This window comes from Parasteatoda tepidariorum, chromosome X1 (genome assembly GCF_043381705.1).
Source record: "Parasteatoda tepidariorum isolate YZ-2023 chromosome X1, CAS_Ptep_4.0, whole genome shotgun sequence".
Classification (NCBI taxonomy): Eukaryota; Metazoa; Arthropoda; class Arachnida; order Araneae; family Theridiidae; genus Parasteatoda; species Parasteatoda tepidariorum.
The window spans coordinates 61,035,655-61,050,451 of NC_092214.1; the positions used below are offsets into that span (position 1 = coordinate 61,035,655).

Consider the following 14,797-nt stretch of genomic DNA (forward strand, 5'->3'; position numbering starts at 1 on the left):
ATATATATATAATAAAAGTTTCTAGCTTCCGTGAATTCATGGAACAACGGTCAAGCTATTCACCTTTTAACTGAGAGATCGAGGGTTCGATATGAGATATTTAAATTTTATCTCTAGATTTCTGATCTAAACAGATGGATAAGATTTAGTATGTTTTATTTATCATATTAACATTTTTTACAGGACCTAAACTTTTAAAAAAAATTTATATATGTTTTATTATATTTTTTCTTAAAATATGTGAATTATTTGAAAAAAAAATCGTAATTTAAATTTTTTTAATTTAACTGATTTTTTTTATTTCGCAATAAATATTTCAAGTTTTTATTAAACTTAATTATGGAAATGTAAATGCATCTTATTTGTGAAAAAAGTAGGAAAAATTTGATAAACTGAAAAAAAAATATTTTACTGAAAAAGAAAGTAATATAATTTGATACACGAAATTTGTAGGTAATACATAATTTTTTCACAAAACTATGTAATTTTGTTAGTGAGTGATTTGACTGGTTACACATCTTATAAATTAAAAAGAATTTTAATGAAACTAAGAAAGAGGAAAAAATAAAGAGAAGCGATAGCTTGTAATATTTGGCTATTTGTATAACTTCATATTTAAGCTAAGTTCATAATTACAGAACAAAAAACGTAATATATATATTTTTACAAAATTTTAAATAATTTAAACGTGAGAATTTAAATCCTTTCAGGATGATACCTTTGATTATCGCATAAAAGCCATTTATTCGGTTATTTTTACTTTTTAATTTTCATAATTTTCACTAAATGTGTGGTAATAACCACTATAATTTTGAAAACCAGGATTTTTGGTTGATCGTTGCCGTCTGAAAGGAAAAATTACCAAATGAATGGATAAAATACCGTATATTTTGTTTTTCATTACCAAGCTTAAGTTTTTTTTTATTACCAGGAATGTCAATTAAGTACAGTACGGTAGTTTTGCCAGATCTTTTTTCTTCGTGAAGCGTGTCCTGCTGAATTATCTACTAAACAATAGTTCAATTATGAGAATAAAGCACAATTATTTTAAATGATAACTAGTAAGGAAAAATCAGAGGATAATACTTATTAAAAAAAACTTGACGAATTGATAGTTCTAGTGCTTTATTAGGATTAAAATGATGAAACACTAAGAAGGCTAATTCGTCAAAGTACAAGAGATTGAAAACAAGAAAATGCTTGACATTTCAGGGTTTACTTTGAGAGTTAAAATTTTAGATATTTCACAGAAAATGCATGCTTTAGTTAGGCAAACACAGTACTAAAATTCGCATTTACACTACATTGCATCCATCCCTTTTAATTGAATTTATCACCAGATTTTGAAAAATTATTTTAGAGAATTTACTTCACTTTTAATAACAAGAAATGTTTTTTTAAACTATTTTAAGATTCAAAATTAATCTTGAACTACTCATAATAGTGTTAAGAATCTCTTTAAAAACTTAAAACATATTCAGCAAATGAGCATATTGCTTTACAATACATAAAAACATATTGAGCAATACATACTGAGCAAAGTGTGGTGCTTAAAACTAGAACTTAATATGTGAGAGTAAAAATTCATTTGCTTATTTTGATACGAAAGTAATAACACATTTTGAAATACGCATTCATTATTCGAATTAAAAGTTCATAATATTTCAAAACAAGATGTAATTAAATAAACATAAAAAATTTTTCTAGAAAAATAAAAACTAATCAAATGATTATAAATATGTTGAAAAAGTAAAAAAAAGATCCCATAGTAAATTAAACAAACACCATTTATCCATATTATCTCCGAAAACATACCATAGAGTTTCTTAACATAAGAAAAGAACAAATTAGTTGTTCTCATGACATAATTAGTTCTAATTTCAAATACTTGAGCAAACTTTTGTGCAGGAAATGTTAGTTACAAAGAATGGACAAATTCCGATAAGTTTCATTAATTCAGTGTATCTATCATCGTTCAAATACAGAATTGTATTATCTGAAAATGCTTTAGTGGAATCGTTTCTAGTTGATTCAATTTGTCATTGACTGAACATCTTAAAGCCGACAGCAAAATGAGTAATTGAATTGTAAGTAATATGCAAAATGGATAACCGAGGAAAATGAACCATGCAGAGAGTAAACGTTACAGTACATTTACTGTACAGAACTTTGTCAAACAGCAGCGATCCATAATTACGTTCCCGCTTCCTGTTCAAACAAAAGGAGGGTGAAATACGAATTCAAATAGAGATTAGATAATATGTAAATTACTAGCAGATATCGCTATTTTGGTTCGCTTTGTGAAAAGATCATAAGCGCTTTATTCCGCATCGCAAGAAATTCCCCGACAGTATTGCTGGTATTTTTTATTATTTCTTTTAAGAAATGAATTTCACTCCAAAGAAGTCAGACGTAAGAAAGAAAAAAGGAAAAGTTGAGTCGCATTTTTGAGGCACTGCAAATCACAATCAATGGGATAATTTCGTATGAGGCAGTGACATTTTTGGAACGTTTCCAAAGCTTTCTGTATGAAGAAAGGAAAGCTATTACGTAACGTTTACTTCTAAGCGTACTCATTTCTAATTACATTATTTTTTGAACGAAAAGTTTTAGAAAACCTGTAAGGCTTTTTTAATTGCATATGGAAACTTGAAGTCGCCAAAGTTTACTTTCGCCCGATATGTTTGCAACAAATATTGACTGGAGTAATTCCATGAAAAATTTAAAGTTAATGACTTAATTCTTTTTGCTTTATCATCCTGTGTCCTTTTCGATTATTTTATTAAAGAAACTCAAAGAAGAAAAGTTGGAAAAAAGAAAACTTTGAAAGAATAGAAAATGTTTAAAACTGAAGGGCTTGCGGCAAAGTAAAATTTTCAAATTATTCAGAAGAGTAGTTAAAACCACCTTAATTTGATTGTATGTAACAAGGTGAAGTATTGTTATTTAATGGAATGTCCTGAAACTTGAAAAATAACCTATTTGAAAACAATATGAAGGAAAAGTTAGCTTTTCTAAGAAATGAACTTTACTTCAAAGGTGTCAGGTGTTTGAATGAAAACAAAAAAATGTATAGTCGCAGTTTTGAGGCACTGCAAGTTATAATCAATAGGATAATTGCGCATGAGGAACTCACATTTTTGGAACGTTTTCAAAGCTTTCTGTACGAAGAAAGGAAAGCTATTACGTAACGTTTACTTCTAAGTGTACTCATTTCTAATTAAGTTATTTTTTGAACGAAAAGTTTTAGAAAACCTGTAAGATTCTTTTAATTGTATATGCTAACTTGAAGTCGCCAAAGTTTACTTTCGCGCTATATGCTTGCAACAAATATTGACCGGAGTAATTCTCTGAGAAATTTAAAGATAATGACTTAATTCTCTTTGCTTTATCATCTTGTGTTCTTTTCAATTATTTTATTAAAGAAACTAGTAGAAGAAAAATGGGAAAAAGTGAAACTTTGAGAGTGACAGAAAATGCTTAAAATTGAAGGTCTAGGGACAGTATAATGAATGATAAGACACGTTTTAAAACTGTTCAGAAGAGCTTGCAAAAACACCATAATATAATTCTATGCAACAAGGTACATTTCTGTATATCATGTTGTTATCTGATGAAACGTTCTAAAACTTGAAGAAAAAATTCTATGCAGCGAGGTACATTTCTGTATATTATGTTGCTATCTAATGAAACGTTCTAAAACTTGAAGAAAAAGGCATATTTGAGAACAACACAAAGGAAAAGTAATTTTTTTAAAAATGAACTTTATTTCAAAGAAGTCAGGCATAAGAATGAAAATAAACAAAGGGAGTCACATTTGTGAAGCACTACAAATCACAATTAATGGATAATTTTGCATGAGGCACTGACATTTTTGGAAAGTTTCCAAAGATTTTGTATGAAGAAAGGAAAGCAATTCCGTCGCGAAGTAAATATGTATATGTCTATTAATATGTATACATAAGAAATGAGTATGTTTGCTTCCTTGCGTACTTATTTATAATTGCCTTATTTCTGTAACGGGAAGTTTCAGAAAACGTAGAATGTTTTAATTTCTGACGGGAACTTAAAGTTGCCGAAAAGTATTACAAAGTGTATTGTGTCACGAAATGAGTATGCTTACGTCTAAGCGTACTTACTTATAATTACCTTACTTCTTAAACGAAAAGTTTCCGAAAAGTGTAAAGCTTTTTTAATTCCTGATGGAAACAAAGTTGCCTAAGTGTACTTTCGCTAGAAATGTTTGCAACGAATATTGTCTCAAATAATTTTCAGAAAATTTGAACCTAATGAATTAATTCTTTTTTCCAATCTTGGAATATTATTTTCAATTAGAGTTTTATTATTTTACGGTCAAAATAGTTTTATTATTTATATTATTACAGTCCTAATTATTTATATTATAACCAGTAAACGAAAAAAGGAAAAAAATCTACGTAAATTAGCAGCGAGAGTAATAGAAAACATTTTTTTTAAAGTTGGCTATGAGGTATATTTCCATTAGCTATATCATAAATGTAAAATATTTCAAATATTATTTAAATTATTGCTACATGTTTAATTTTCGCAATGTTTCCTAATATTAATTTATACACTTCGTTCTTTAGGGAATTTTATGTACATTAGTTCAGGTGTATTTTACGAAAGCTTAATACGAAAAAAAAAAAACGGAAAAGCTGGAAATAGTGTTAAAAATTTTGCTTGAGCTCTAATCTGAAGTTAGGCGACACTCCTCCGAGGTCAGCTTTAGCTGCCATCTTAAATTTGTAATGTGTCAAATAGAAAGGAAACTTATTTTTACTATCTAGATCAGGGATTTCCAACTTATATGAGGCCGGGGGCCACAATTAAAAACACAAATCAAATGGCGAACAGCAACTTTATCATAATTTTATGTACGACTCTTTAATCTTTGAAGGAACATTACATATTACTGTCAGATTTTTACCAAGTTGAACAAAACAAAAGTATTGAATTACAAATCAAAATAAAAAGTAGATTTTTAAAAATATTTAATTGCATATTAAAAAATTTGGGCTACAATAGCTTTAATGAGCACCCATATGTTAAGCAATTAATGTGCAACAGATATCTAATTGTTAAGATATAAAACTTTAAAAAGGATGGTATTAAAAGTTGCATAGTAGCACACAAAATGTTCATTGAGAAAGTTGAGGTTTGTCTGCTGCATAGATATTTACATTTTAAATTTAAAATTTACAAATGTGTGTAAATATTTTCGACCAAAATGAGTGGTTTCAAAAAGTTAAACCGAAGAATTTCTTCCTGAAAATTTCTGATACACACATGCTAAATTATATTCACGAAGTACAAAAAAAAAATGAAATAAAAAAGAGCAACATACACGATTATTTTTGTATTTGAATAAATATTTTCTTGGATGCAAAACCTGATAAATTTTTTTTTGCACCGTTGGTATGATAAATTTCACAGAAACGAAGAAATTAAGTTTTTATTAACGAGAAAAGTATTTTAAACCCATATAGAGTTTTTACGAAAATTGTCCGCAAAAAAATGACAACTAATATATTTTAGTTCGCGGGCCACAAAAAATGGTCTCGCCCGATCGGGAACCACTGATTTAGATAAAGTAAATTAACTGTTTAAAATACATTTTTTTTTACACTGAACCAAATGAGACAAAACAACTAATGGTTTAAAAGTTGTGTGATTAAAAAGTGCAATATTTTGACTAATACTTATTTTTAATGTACTTTAAAATTAAAAAACAAATGAGAACAAAACTGAGTTGATCTGATTAGTAGGTTAGAAGTTAGTTTTAATTTTAGTTCAAACAAAAAAAAATTGAATCTTTCCATATTCAGTTACTTAGAATCTGGCCAGTGTGCAAAATTCTTAAACTGATTGTTGAAAATAGGTACACGTATAGATACGCGTAATATGCAAGTTTTGAGGTTTTAAGCAAATTTTCAAATTAGGAATGTGTGTATTTACTTACTAATTTAGCAATTGGTATAAAATACTTCTAAAATGTGGACCCTCCTATTATAAATATACTACACTTGTTTAACGATTTCATATTTATAAATTTAACGAGATATTTTGTTTTGATTCAATTATTTAATTAAACCTGAATGCATGTTTTAAATGCATGTTTTCAAAAACTTGAAACAATGTATTTAACTTTTAGTGTAAAATACTATCATTGTAATTCTCATAATTGATAAATTAAATTGAAAGTAGAGTTTGGAGATTATTTAATTCGGTGAGTTTGAAATAGTACACCGTCGAAAAGTTTGGTGTATAATTGCCACCATTTTTGGAGTTGAAGTAAACTAAATACAATTTTAAGTATAGATACGTAGTTATTGAGCAAAAAAAAAAAGTAAACAATTGAAAAAATAACGATTGTTTAAAACAATTAGCGCAAATAAATTACTAAAAGTATCTTTGTTTTTTAAGCGAAACGTTTTTGCAATGAAGTCATAAATTGATTCGAATGCGCATAAAATATGTGTTGTCGGTATATAAATAAAAGCATCATAAATAAATTAATAAAACTATAACAGTGAAAAAGTAAATAAAAATGAGATACATGCACTGTAAAATTTTTAGTTTATCTTAACACTGAAAGTGGTGGCAACTATGCATAAATTTTTTTTTTATAGCGTAGCTTTTAAGATGTCAAATTGTCGCACTATTCAAGCTTTGCTAATTCGTTACAACTTTCGAAGTTTGTACTTCTCCACTCAACTAAACTAGTATTTTTTCATATGTAAGAAATTTAACTCAATCAAGATAATTCTTTTAAAAACAGAACCAAAATTATTTAAATAAATTATAATGTGGAGTAAACTTGAGGAGTACATTGCAATCAATGTAAATATAATTCTGCATACAACAAAACTTAAAGTTTTATAAGTGCATAATACATTGTATTGGTAAAATTAGGATTTTTTAGTACTAAAATATTGATTCATTTCTACAAATGATGTACAGCTCTGTTTTTAAAATTATATATAAGATTTTTTAAAATGGAAAGAGCAAAAAGTGGAATTCTGTTTAAAACGGATATTTTTAAAGTCCTAGCAAAAACTTTTTAAATAACACTAAATTAAATATGTGGAAGTCGGAATCTGCCTCACACGGAAACAGAAAGTAAAGACAAGGAAAAGCTCGAAAGATGGAAATTTTTTCTTGGTTTTTTACACTAATTCTTCATTTTTTACTTGAATATATATTTATTTATTTGGAACAATGTCGACGAATTTGTGTTGTTGAATGAAACATTTGGAAAGTTTCTTAATTCTACAATATGAATAGGATAAAGAACAGATCAACAATAATATTAATTTTGTCATAAAAGAAGATGACTTGCTGTATAGAAAAATACTAAGATGTCTGAAAATAGGCTAAGTGTTCTCAGAAAATTTCTTATTTCAAAGAAAAAAATATAGAAATACATAGCGAATTTACTACAAAAAGTTCATAGCAAATAGAAAATAAAAGTAAGCATCGATAAAAGATTTCTCTAAAAATAAAATATTATTCACTGCAAATCAAGAGGTAACTCTACAAGTGTATTTCGCATTGCATAAATTCTAATTACACATTTTATTAAATATTAGGGAAAACTATAATTAACTTTTCTGAGTCTTTTTTCAAGTCTTTAAGGAATGTTTAGTTACTTTAATATGGCAGAATATTAACCTTTATATTTTATAAAAATGTATGTTCGCGTAAGATGAAAAAATGTCTATGATAAAACTTTCGTGCAATTCGGAATCGTTCGGGCAAGAGTTCTGGAATTGAACGATAATGCATATTAAAAACAAATGAATAAGCTGGAAAAAAAGTATAAATTTTGATATTTGGGTTGTTCTCTAATTCATTATTTATAAAGTTTATTTTTAACGGAACTACTAATTTATTTCTGCAATTCATAATATTGCTAATGAAGTTTCGTAACATTCGTAATTACAATTTATAAAAAGACATTTACCAAAAGTATTTTTACTTTCATATTATTGCATAAAAGATTCATTTATATTATGGAATCTCTTTTCAAAAGATTTCTGTAAATTTGTTCTTAGTATTCAGAAATTTTTTAGTCCATCTATGTTAATTAGTTATTCGTGAGGATGTAAAGAATTCAGATCTGAATAAATGTGTTTACTTAAGGTTCTTAAATATTTATTCTGAAGTTTATGAAGTTAGAAAAGAGTTTCTACGAGATACAAAGAAAACTAATTAGTTTCAAAAGAATATGAATAAGAAAACATATTAGGTAAATATATAAAAGCATGAGCATTTCATCAAATGCATATTCTTTGCCTTCTAAGATTAATCAGGAAAATTAATGAAAAGTAACATCAACAAAGAAAATAATTTGGGCCATACAAAACAAAATGCAATTTTTTGTTTTGGGAGCGCATTATTTGTATACTTTAAAACCGGAAATGAACAAAAGTGGTTTAGTTATTTTTTAAATTCTCTAAATAGGTTTTAATAAACCTCATAAAAAGTCATAAGATAATTTTAAATTAAAAAGGTATGGCCACAATTTGAAAAAAATAATTAAAGAAAAATAAAAAAGAAGATAGAAATGAAATTTATGCTAGCGTTCTGCTTAAGAAACTGGGTAATTTTATTCGCATTAAGTTTGAAATTTAGCTACAAAGTTTGTCAACAGATGATGCTGCTGGCTGGAAAAATGATTTATCAATGCTCTGAAAATCACTATTTCAGCAACTACTTTGTGGAGTCTACGGAGGACAAAATTAAGAAACACTTAAGCAAATTAATTTAATTACAATGGTCTCTTATTCCTAGCATATGACACCTTGTCCAATTCAATTATATTTTTGTATTATACCTATAGGCATACAATTTTAAAAGATTCATACAGAATTCAAACAAACTGTTTATGAAAAATTTGTATTTCTCATTTATTTTAAATTTCAATATTTGTTTTTGAATTTTTAAAATAGATATTTTTTCAAGACTTTATAATTCTTCTGTTATGGATTTTTCCAGTAAAAATGGCATTTTCCTTGACTTTTCAAAAATCGAATCCAATGAGTAAGCATTACTAAAGTAGAATATTTCACATAAATAATTTAAGACTCTAAGCAAGGTAGTGATTAAATTAAGTGTCTCGGAGTTTTAAATTCTAATTCCTTTAAATCTTTAAAGGGTTGGAAAAGCGTAAGCTACAAATGCCTAGATCTCGTTTGAAGGAAACTATTCAGAGCTATCGGATTCAATTAACTTTAGGGAAAAGAATTTTTTATAACTAGAATTTAATCTTTTGATTCGAATACCCTTAGGAATTTCAGTTCAGTTAAGAGTGTTTCATAGAGTTTATGTTGAAGATATTACATAATAATGAGATTATATCATAATCATGGTATTTGGTACGTTAATTTTCATGGGCTCTTATAAGACAGTATTCAATTGAAATTATGAAAAGATAGTTTTTATTTAGTTGAGGCATTGTTCAGTGCTTTCAACCGAACTCTTAATTAATGCTCTTAGAAAATATTCCGTCATACTTAGGAAATTGCTATCTTCATTTATTTTGAGAATACAAATTAGGCTTAGCGTGGCATATTGATTAACACATTTGATTAGAAATTGACAGTAAATAAAAGGAATGTGCGTAGATAAAAACTCAGTCACTGGCAAGTAATCGCACCCGGGAAGCATACTGATCAAGCGAGCTCACTAACTCCTGTAACATCCCGACATACAGTACAAACTGTTTCAAAAATTAGATAAAAAAATCGATGAAGAATTCTCCAAATGTCTTACGATGACATACGAGGGAGGAAACATTCTCTTAAAATATTTGATAGTGATACTAATGAACGTTTGAACATCCTTTTTCCACTCAAATTTCTTTTCCTTATTGGATGAATTTTCAAAAACATTTTGTTGCATAATAATTTTAATTAACGATCATATATTGTTTTATCTAATTCAGAATACTTTAGATTAATGTTTTAAAGGACAAAAAATTTAGAAAATAATTTATTATTAAAAAAACCGCGTGGTTGTATATTTCTGTAAGGCACCGTAATCGATTCTGGTTTAATTAGCTTTAAAAGGAATATATAGTCTAATGAAGCCTAACAGAACTAAAGAGTGTCGAAATATTAAAGAAATATTTGAATTTTGAGCCCTTGGTGTAATGAAATGCTTTATTTTAAAAACGAAGGCTTATACCAATTAGTCCATAACTACTCACATGAAGAAATTATCGTTTACTGAACACATTAGACAAGGTTCTTTCAGATATGCCTAAAATTGTGACTGCCCTATAAGTAGAATTTTTTTTTCCATGTAAGTCACGTTTTACGATTAAGCTATAATTTCTTATTTCTGAAGTTGATTTTTGTTGCTTTCTAATGCATCTCTAAAGCTATCCTTTCTCAACAGTGCGTGCGCAAGACTTTTTTTAGAGTACCACATAATTTTTCTCAAAGATGGTACTGTAAATGGTCTCTTTAATCAAGAAGTTCATAATCATTTTACTGTACATATAAACACTTTTTTCTAAATATAACTTTTTTAACATTAAAAATCAAGGGATGTAAGAATTTTAAGTTAACATCCTGTGTATGGTGATACACACCTTCATGACAGTGCGAAAATTAAACTTCTGTAAAATTATCTAAAATTGTTTAGGAACATAGTTCATGTTATACTCATCAAAAGTCCCCAAGAGAAAATGTACAAAATATAATATCTTTTGCATTTATAATATAGAATATAATATTTTTGTTAAGAAATTTAAAAGTTGGCTTTAAATATCAGTGTTTCAATTTTGACAAATTCTTAAATCTTAGACGATTGAAGTAATTATATGACCTATGCCTTAAAAAAAAAGAAAAAAAAACAGCCATGTAACGTTTCAAATGAAAGTAAAGCACTCCCCATTTTTAAACATTTTTACTTCCATTTACTCCCTACTGTACTTTCAAAAAAATTCTCCCAAGAAAAAGAATATGAACATATTCTTCTCATTTACAGGCTTAATAATAATGATGAACACCTTCCAAAAGATTTCACTAAAAGCCCTTCTTCGTAATAGAAACTCAATATTCCTAAGGGAGAAACCCTCTGCATCAAATTCTATCAGCTTCCAGGTTTTCATTAAAATTCTTTAGGCCAATCGTTCTCCCTTTCCCAGCTAGCTTGACCGAACTTTCTTAATGTCACTTTAAGGGAAGCCTGCCCAGTTCTCAGTGGACTTGGGAAGACGATCCCTTTGAGCCTAGACAACTTTACGTAAATCGCTTGATACTGGAGCATTTATCCCTATCGTAGGGAGAAATCCACTCCAGGAAATCGGTCCACTATCAAATGTTAGGTTTTTTCCCCATCCTTAGTACATACTCCTTTGGGGCTAACAGGGGCAAAGCAAACGAATCTCGGAACCCCATAAAAGATCTTAGATTACCATTGGAAGCTAACAAATAACGGAGACAGAAAAGAAAAGCTTTTGGACAGAATGTTTTTTGTCTGGATGACGAAAATAGATGAGAAAGTAGAAATGAATTTTGATGCATTTATTTTCTGGGGAGGGTTGAAAAAGTAATCGTTCCGGAAGCCGTGCTCCATAAAAAATACAAAAGCTTAAGAAAAGACATTTTGTAGCGTAAAAATGATAAAAGCTTCCCCCAAAAGCTAAAAGGGCCATTAGGCTAGCCATACAATAGCTGTTTTATCCATATTTTCAACTATAAAATATTTTTGTTTTAATAAAATTTCTCGCTCAATTTAAGATGCTCAGTTAATTCACTGAACATAAATCATGTTAAAATTTTTTTCAGTTAGATTCGTTCAGTTAATTGGCTTGACAACTGCATCTTCAGAAAGGTTAGGGTGGGTAAGAATTAATATATTTTTAAACGCTTGTTATTGCAAATATTTATACCTTATTATTAAGTTTTAAAAATTAAAATCTTGGTCCCTCATGAAACAAAAAAATATCCGTTAATATTGTTTTTATTTTGAAGTATTTCACTCAAAAATAACCAAATGCTTCTAATTTGAAATTTCATGCATAATTTTTATTGCAATCTGTAATCAAAACTCGATTAAGATCCCAATAGATCGACTACAATGTAATGTTATGGTAGTTCGAAGGGCATATTTACAACTTAAAATAATAACTAAGGGCGCAGTTTTTAAATGAAACATTCATTTAGAAAAAAAATCAATCGAAAAACTTATAAGCAGATTCAAAATTATCACTTCAAACTTTATCAATATGCAATTTAAAAAAAATATTCTCTTAGAACTAAATAAAGCTTGTGTTCGACTTAAAAATACACACATTCATTATACTTCAATTTCAAGAATATACCTGTTTAAAATAGTTAATCGTAGAAAAATAAGTGTTTCAAGGCAGTCAGTTTCACAAAATTTTATCATATAACGATGAAAAATATTGTTTAGTAGGACTTGTAAATAGATGATAAAATGATATATTTATACTTAAACACGTTTCATTTTTCATTCAAAATGATTCAGAAGTACTCCATACTTATTACAAATATTTCTATTTAAAAAAATTACAAATGCGAGTAAAAAAGTAACACAGAAATTTGGGTCTTGCTTTAAATGCACAAGATTATCTATGTGGCATATAAACAAATGTTATACAACAATTTTTTTACGAATGTGAGTTTAAAAAATATAAATTATTAAATTGATTTCAGAGAATACGTAACTAGTAACTAGTTTATGTCACAGTGAAATAAGTTCTGGATTATTTCGAAGTCATAGCAAAAAAAAATTTTAAAAATTTTTTTAATTCAACTAATACACGGCGGATTTTATTACACGGCGGATTTTTAAAGAAATTTTGGTAGAATTACCACACTTGTATGGTTAGGCCATTGTATGTTTTAAGCCATTAATTTTGAAATTTTTCCCTTCGTATGCAAACGGTTTACTGAAAATTTTGGTTTCCAATGTTATAATTTTTGGTTTTCAATGTTTGGTTTTCAATATAGTTCTTAATACCACTTATTTAATAAAAATACAAAATTGAAAATTAAATTTAAGGAATAAATGGTTTTGATGCCACAGTCCAAGGTATTATGAAAAAATTACCGATCTTTAACATTTTTACTACCAAACATAGTAATAAAACTATATTTTATTGTTAATAAAGCGTTAGTAAAATAGTTAATAGACCATTAATAAGCGCTTCAGTAAAAATTTCTGTGCTTTTTAATGTTACCATAGAGCCAGAAAAATGGTAAATTGTACCATGTTCTGGTAGTTTGGAGCAAACCTTTTTTTTTCAGTGCACCAATGATTTGGTTTTCAACTAACCACTTAACTAAGCTTCTTCATGTGAAGTATAAAATTATATAGTCAATTTTATGAAATATATTAATCTTATATCGAAAGTACTTATTAATCTTGTATTAAAAGTACTTATTAATCTTATTTTTAAGGTATTAATTAATCTTACATTTAAAAGACATCGGATTAAGTGGCTCATAAATTACCAATGTAAAGAAAAAAATTATTTGTGGCACACAGTTGATTGATTGGACAAAATTGATTTTAAGCATAGAAATGAAATGATTGAGATTGAAAATAAATTTTCACCTACTAACAGTTTTAAAGAAATAAAAAGAAAATGTTTTGGAAGTTTTGATCAATGATATAGCCAAAGACTAGTGTTATAGTGCAAAAACTAGTTATATTGAAATAACACTTTTTTTTCTATTTCTCGGTGAATATGTTTGATTTTACGTTCGTATCCCAAACATTATTTTGTGTTGTTTCATAAATAAAAAAATATAGCTACAATGTTTTCTGTATTCCTTCTGTGCATAAAAAAAGCACGAAATATTTTGTATCGTCATAAGCACTTTTGTAATTCTTGTTTACATCAAAAATGTCATAAATACAGTGTATTAAAAGGTTTCTTAAAATTGAGCAAAAATGTTTCAAAATAGCTCAGAAACAAATAATAGTCAAATTTGAAAACCCATGTATTCAAAATTGAAACAGCATATACTTATTTTTTAGCAAAATGCATAGTCTTAAAAGTGATGCGGAGGGAGAAATGTATGAGAGAGATGTTTGTTAGCTGCCGATAGGATTCCTACCAAAGACCGTGTTTCTTGTAGGATGCTCTAACCACCATAGTTGTACACCCGAATCCAGGGTGATTTAGGATCCTTTATATTGTGGCCTTTGCAATGACGCATCATGACATACTAATTTCCAATTTCAATGGTACAATGGGTAGCAATTTGGAAAATATGGTCTCATAGCTTCGTAACTAGAATAGCAATTTTAATTTCACTTTTTGCTTATTTCGATTGACTTAAAATTTCTTAAGCTTATAGAATGTATGTTAGGATCTGTAATTGCGGCGGCCACTATAGAAAGTTTCATATCTCTCCCTGGACTGGGGCGCGCAACTACGGTGGTTAGAGTATCTTACTACGAACCCAGAGGTCATTGGTTCGAATCCTGGAGGCAGCCAACGAACATCTATCACTTTTGAGTCTGTGCAATTTGTTCAAAAAAAGAGTAAATGCTGCTTCAATTTTGAATACATGGTCAAATTTAACTATTTTCTTGCTCCAGCTTTCGACTGACAAGTCGAAAAAGTATTGTTTGAGATTGTCTATCGCAGTTAATAAATAGAGAAACCGATACAGACTTCTATTCAGTAAAAGCATATTTTTCTCACAAAAGATACTTTTTTTTTCGTCTTCAAAAATCTTTTATGGAACGTCAATAATTCATGACACTTACTATATCTTATCCTGCTAGG

The 14,797-nt window shown here is 28.0% G+C and overlaps 1 protein-coding gene across 1 annotated transcript in view; it reads right to left on the reverse strand.

The window, feature by feature from the left end:
* The window catches only part of LOC107439276 (multiple epidermal growth factor-like domains protein 6), a 278,214-nt gene that overhangs the window by 70,429 nt on the left and 192,988 nt on the right, over nt 1-14,797 (reverse strand). The window lies entirely within an intron of this gene.